Raw genomic sequence first — 7,252 nt, 5'->3', positions numbered from 1 at the left:
CAAGATGAATGAATCTGTTTTTTTTTTTTAAGCTATTGCAGATATGACCTCTTGTTCGATCTTAAGGTTTATAGATGTCAGATACTTTTTATTGGAGCAGCGTATTCTTGTGATGGCGTGACGCTAACGTGTGTATCTACTAGACGTGTAACACGTGGGACAGTTCAAGGCGTAGACGCACCTTGCTTCGTCGTCAGTGTTGCCGTTCGAAGTAACGTTTAACACCAATATCGTACGTAAAATTCAATTCATTCGCCATCAAGTTACGATCAGCCATATTACTTCGACATTTCTTTACATGATAGATCGTTGTTTTAGTTTGAGGCTCAAATACGAGCACGTATTTTACACTTCAATGAGTTTTGTCAGTTTCAAGTTATAGGGACGTTCATGTAAGCAATAAGCTTGTCCGCGTATCAGTGAAAAAAGTGCCTTTTCAGCCAGCCGCTGTTTATATGTCCCATACGAAGGTTTTTATCGTTGACTACTGCTGACTTTTCTAGTGGTAGATCGTTGTTATTCGATGTTGTAAGCGGTAATCTGCTAGGTGATGCATATAAAATTCTCTTTTCAGATATTTGAGGATGCAGACAAGTCGCCTTCACGCTTCGACATGGGGTTTCGGGGGCGCATTGGTAACTATTATAAAACCTGGTCACTTTTAGCGAACGCCATAATATATCTCGGGTACTATTGTAGTGCATTGCTAGCTTGGACGTTGGCTTATCCGGGTGTTGATGCCAGTCAATATTGATTTCTAGCTGATCAAGGAGTCGATACGAAGACCGAAGGAACTACCTGCCGCACGGATTAAGCGACGAAAATGTGTCTGTTCTTTGAAGCTGCTATTACAGTCGATCTGTATTTTTCGTCATAACACCGCTCAAATACAGATTCGGATTGATGCCTTTTACTATGACTGACTCATCAACATCCATCATTGCTACCATTATCGGTTCGAAGACTAAAACGCATCGAGGTAAAGTAGACTTTATGGGTTCCGCGACAATTTCCTGTCCAGATAAGGATCAAAGTGGAGTATACTGAGCGTAGAATAAGTAAAACTGAGCAGCCTCGGAATTCTCTGAAAATTATCTAAACATCATATAGCTCCTACTAGTGTGTTTAACCTCTAAGATCCCTGTTAATTATCTGAAAACAAAAGATATTTGCTAGTAACCGCTCAGGCGTCGATTCCACAAGTTAGGCTAGCTTGGTCGTAGAAGCGTTCCTCGCATGTACTTAAGTACACAAACACGTTGCAGGCGCCGATAGTCGACGAAGTTTTTCTATTCTGCTATAATTTCGTTTAATATAGGCTAATTTGAAGCATGTCAATATAACGTTACAAGGTAACTTCGTAATACAAAGTAATACTTCGAAAGAAAACTGATTACATTTAGCGGCCGTATTTTTATATCCTACAGGAGAGGCACATTTTTACAGGCGGGCAAACAACGACATGAAGGCGTTGTTAATATAAATAATAATAATAATAACTGCCAAATAATACGAGAATGCCCGCCTATAAAACGGACATCTTTTTCACAACAATCCTGGATCAAAGGCCAAAACTAGACTAAACTATATATTGAAGCATATTTTAAGATGGAATAGCTCCACGTTTCGGCTACAATAAAATACAAACTGTTATCATTGCTAATTTAACTAATTATATTATAATAAGATGTAGAAAATATAAAATTAATGAAATAAAAAAACGGACAAAATTACGTGAACCATGCCCATGAATAAACACGTTAGCGTACCCTAAAAAGAGAAAACAATGAATTAACTCTGGAAATGAGTTGATATCAAAATGGTCCCCTTATCTATAGTGAGTGACAGAAAAATGCAAGATAAACGGTTTTTTAGTCTTCGATTCAACAATAATATACACTCCCATTGTTAATCAAACGTAACGTCATGCTACCCGTCATAGAAGTAGAGCTTTACATGGAATAAGTAAACGCCGACCTAAACGCAGCATTTTCGCTCCGCTATAATGTCAAGGTATCAAAACATAGCAAGTATTTTAGACGTCCATCTGTACTATACAATTTATCACGCGTTACAAGATTGTACAGAAACAAATATAGCAAATTTATATGCGCCTCGGTTTCCACTACTGCTGTGCGGGTTGTCGTTAGGCCTACTTCTTCGGCGACTTTTATGGCCCATGACGTTGTTACAGACGTCCAAATTGCATGCAAACAAATTTGTGTGGCTTTTTGTCGTGCTCACACCTTGCCTTCCATTGGACTCCCAGCGTGCTGTTGGAATTTCCAGAAATTATCTTAGTTTACTTTTGGAAGATAATTAGAGAAGGCTGATTGTAGGTGTTAAAGGATACGATCAAACAGCTAGCGTGTGTAGAAAGGAACGCTTAAAGCGTCTTTGTGTATTTGCGTTTAGGTTTGGAGATCTCTAATATAAGGTATAGTTAATAAATAACGTTCAAGTAACTGATTTGTTATCATTGGGCAATACACATTAATTTAATTAAAAAGCACGCACACACGCATATATATATATTGTGTGTCTGGACAATCTATTATGATGTAGCTAGCTATTTTTTCTGTATGTACCAATTATACTGGCACGTAAGTTTTCTCCGTGGGATATTTTGTAGCAGTTTAACAAATCAAAAATCCTTTACTTTAGTTTCGTTATTTTTGGAAATGCTTCCACGACGTTTTTTCGTCGAGACGATCAAACAGCGGGGCAATTCGAAGTAGCGTGTCAGAAAATCTTTCATGAACACATCCCGGCGAACGACATCCGCACTAAAATGTTGAGGGGCATATCGAAATTTTATAAAAATTTCTATAATTCAGCAAATTATTTCTTATCAATTTCGCAGACTGGGTATGGCCTAAAAATGTATTCCTTACTGTAGGCATACTATATAAACCTTTAGAGCCTTTATTTTGTTCGTTATCTTTGCAGGTCCGTAAAGCGGGCCGAGGACGTCTCACTCATCTCACATAGCCACGTGTGCCATGTCTTCTAATTTGAATGTAATGCTGTGTATACAACACGCGGAAACTAAGCTGTCAAAACTGCTAGAAGTACTAGCAATAATTTTTAATCCGTTTTGTCCAGAATAGGAGGTAAACGTACATAATCGCACTCACTATCGCTAGATATGTCTAGTGTTTACACGTTTTGTGGCGTCTAGGTACTAGCTGCCTAAAAAAACGTAACAAAAACACCGACGGCTAAATTGAATTATGCCCTGTGCAACAATACAGTAATGTAGTTCCAGACTATCTATTTATATAGTATGCTTTTAGATAAAGTGTAACGTGCCTTATATGTATATGTACGCAAAACTTACATCCCAGCCCAAAGTTGTGAACGATCGTTTTTAGTAGTATTCTCAAGCAGTTGAAGCTTTTGCGCCGTTTCGTGTCTGTGAACTTCGACGTCAGAAACTTCTTTGTCCGCATTGTCATACCGGATTAAAAAGCAGAGGCATCGCTGGTGTTTGGCAGGCAGCCAGGTTGACAGGCTCTGGGAGTCGGGGCTATGGAACGAGTACTTCGGAAGCTCCCAAACGGGAGGCTTCGGAAGCAGAAGTGGCCGAAACGAAGCATAATCAGCAAATCGCTATTCAAAAGTTGCAGCAGGTCGGCGAATTGCCTCCTCAGACTAGGACTTAAGGTATGGTACAGCTAAATTTCTAAATCGTAATACGACCGTAGACCCTTGTGAGCCTCCAGCCAGCTTGTAGTCACCACAATATAATATACGGTCGAATCGAAGTCACACTCAAGCCTGAATCATTACAGTTAAACGAAAATCCATATTATACAAAAAAAAAAAAAAAAAAAAAACAATTTCTAGGAAAATTATCCATTACAGAACTTAGCAAGGGGTTAGTAGTTAAATTTGGACTGGATTAAGATTCTTGTCATGACTCTTATCTATGTAGGGCAACGATGTCAAAATCAGTGTGTTCTTCAGTTGGAAAAGGAATTCAACTAACGCCTAAACAAACGTTCAGGACTCACTGTTTTTTCGACATACAAGACCTGCGTCAAAACCTCTGTCAAAAAACGCTGCATGGAATAATGATGTTGCAATGCAGTTGGACCTAGTAATTATCCGAGTGTTTTATTCAGTACCACAAACTGATACCAGTCATAGGCGCATGTAAATAGTTTGGTTGACTTTGAGAATACAAATGCAGGCTTAAGTGGACAAAACTTTATGTGAAAATACGTGCTTAGCTGAGAAAATGATTATCGGTTGCAAATAGTGGTATGAAGCTGTAACCGTTTGATGGGTGTGATTACAGTTTGAGTAATGGGGGCGCTTCAACACACAACGAAATAAACTGAGAGAGAAACAGCTAAGACACACATTTTTATGGGCATAATAACCGAGTTGTTTTCGTTTCAGTTTCCTTTGAATCACTAAAGGACTACGTATTTCTAATGATTTTATGTCGAAAAGCCGTCAATATGGTATGCTTTGCTTTGGAAGCTGTCTCACCTGAGTGTAGGGGACGTTTGTTGTTAAACTAGTGATTACAATATGAATAGCGGACTGAATATAACGACGAAACTATTTGCTAACAAAAGTAAAATAATATAGTTATAATTATAATCGATCCTGAGTAATTCAGGTTTTTAAAAAGAGTCATCGCGATAAAATGATAATGAAAATCAAGGAAGTATATAAGATTGTTTCTATAAAATAAGAAAGTTATCGTTCTATATCATGTTTGGTATAAGCCTGTTAATATTTAAAAATCAGTAGATACTCTGCGAGTCCCGTGACAAAATCTTTTTTATGAGATAAAAAAATATTGAAAACGTTTTCTAAATGTTCGTGTATTGTTTTCTTTCCGGGCTCAATATGAAGTCTGGCCATTAGTCGCACGCATTTTTCAGAATCCATTACTACAAACTCGATTTCTGATGAAGACTCAAGTTGCGAGAACAACGAAATCGTATAGAGCGGGTTGTACGAGCGATTTTCCAATGTACCGACCCTATGTGGGCGCCTCTAACCCCATCACTAGTCTATTGGTTCCGTTCCGCTTGCAAACGTCATGCACCATCTTTCGCTGCAATTTGATTTGAAGGCTAATAAGCAATAATGCGGGTAGTGCAGTGGCGGCGCCAAGTATACCTGTCTGTCGACCTGCGTGAAGCCATACAGGAGTAAAGCGAGGGTTACAAGCTGCATGTGTGGATTGGCTCACATCCAGGTGAGTCTTGAATGCACAGATAGAAAACGACGTAGCTTAGAAATACACATGGGGAGCTCGGTGTTGCAAAACACGTTTTATCGAAAATCCGCTTGGCAGAGAAAGAGAGAAATGACCGGAGGGGGCGGGGTTGAGGAGGAATAGTGAGGGACAGGGAATAACAGACCTCATGCGGGCGATCGTACTTCCGATGGTGGTGGGTATGCTCGGAGCTGAAGCACACACCGCTTACCTACACAGCGGTCAACATGTGCTGGAGTGACGGTGCTGCACCAAAGTTGTGGAACACGCGCCATCACCCACATTGACATTAAGCAGGTGCGCGCCACGATTTAAATCCTCCACTACATCACTCTCTTGAGCACTCTGTATCTTTCGTACTGCAACGCCCTTCCTGAGAGCGATTCTACAACTAACTCACTTTTACAATTGCGCTCTCCTACAATCATATTCGCGGAGACTAGTCTCCTCCTCTAACGCTCCTTTTACCCAAGAACGCCAAGCTCTGCCATCTAGATTCACATAATGTGTCTCTGATAGTGCATTACCAGTCTGTTTGGCTTAGGCACTCATTCCTTATTGTCGATGGACGCGAAGTCGTCGTCAATGCCGAACAACGAGAAACAGATATTGAGCGGATAGGGGGTCGTCACTCTCTGGTCGGAACCGCCTTACTGAAAGCCTTAGCTTTTCCTGTTTCGTTGCTAGCGTTCTCAGCGAACTTTGGTAGGAAAAAATGTTAAATGAGCGCCCGCAAGCTCATGGGCAAATATGCACACAACATACGACTAGTTTAAATTATACAGGTTTTCCTCCTGTTTTTGTTTTCCTGATCTCATTTGGTGGTCCCCGAGTTCATTGCTCTCCTTCGACTATTGAGGAGCTTCAGTAACACTCCGCATATGTGTGGCATCGTAAAAGAAGTTACACAGGTGTGCCAAGTGGTAGCAGGTACGGGTGAGAGGACGAGCTTACAGAAAACTGAGGTAAAAACCATGAAACAAGCAAAAAGGCGAAATCGTTATGTATAAGCAACGATTTCTGAAAGCTTACGGTCACGCCTTGCGACGAGAAAGGCGAGGAGGGTGACAATGACGGAACGATGACGGTGGTGAATCAAGCGAGTCGCATACCTGATGTAGGAGAAATTGGGTTAAACTCCCAGTAGAGAATTGCTTCAGCGGCACCCTTTATAAAAGGGCGCAGCGTACACTAGTCCTTTATTCAGTCGTTGTGTCTTGAACCCTCCTGCGAACACCTCTATCCTTCCCATCTCCCCGAAAAGAAAAACAACTCAAGCAAGGATTTTGAAGGAGTATCAGCTTACCACCAGACACCCATGGCCCTCATCATTGCGTCCGGATGTCGCCGTTGTTATCGAAAGTGAATTCAGTCATGCCGCTGCCTTCATGAAGTAAAGGCAGATTATCACGTAGTGGCCGCCAAATTGTAGCTTATGGCAGTATTGGTTGTGTAATGTGCCCGTTATGGGGCAAAAAAGAAGAACTGGGCCTGAAGCTGTCTTCTTTTTGGAAGTACCGAGGCGGTCCCGGGGATGCTATTGTCGCTTCAGTAGCAGCCGTGCCTGAAGGCAAATGAGCTTGAATACTGACAGTAAGTAAGCAAGCCGTTTCTGTTGCTTTACGCTGGCCGTTATCTGTTGAATGAGCTCCGTGTGCTGCTGTAATGTTTGAACGAGTTCACAGATGTATGTGGTAATTTACGATGCTGGTCATAGAGCTAGAAAAATGCAGTATGCCATGCTTCTAAAAACAGATTCTGAGCAATAAATTTTTATTGTATTTTTATTGTAAATTTTTATGTTTTTGTTGAACACTCAATTAGGTAACAGTGCGGCTCGCTCAGGTTAAAATATCGTTAACGTAAATATTGCCAAACCACAATAACAGTAATCGTACTGAAATTGGGCCTGGCCTTCCAATGCCTCTCGAGTCTTCTCAGCTTTGTGGCTAAGGGAAAACTGAAAATACACTTGCATACATCCAAGCGCAGTGACCGCTGCATACGACG

General features: G+C 40.8%; 1 long non-coding RNA gene across 1 annotated transcript; it reads right to left on the bottom strand.

Annotated features, from left to right (window-relative positions):
- Window positions 1-1,895: 1,895 nt before the first annotated feature.
- Window positions 1,896-3,836, bottom strand: LOC147752389 (uncharacterized). The gene is made up of 3 exons (XR_015314176.1): window positions 3,341-3,836; window positions 2,660-2,786; window positions 1,896-2,273 (listed from the first exon to the last, which is right to left on the bottom strand). It is a non-coding gene; the product is annotated as an uncharacterized LOC147752389 (long non-coding RNA).
- Window positions 3,837-7,252: the final 3,416 nt, after the last annotated feature.

Source organism: Varroa jacobsoni, unplaced genomic scaffold (assembly GCF_002532875.2).
Source record: "Varroa jacobsoni isolate VJ856 unplaced genomic scaffold, vjacob_1.0 scaffold_1280, whole genome shotgun sequence".
NCBI classification, from domain to species: Eukaryota; Metazoa; Arthropoda; class Arachnida; order Mesostigmata; family Varroidae; genus Varroa; species Varroa jacobsoni.
This window is presented reverse-complemented; position numbering and strand designations above follow the sequence as displayed.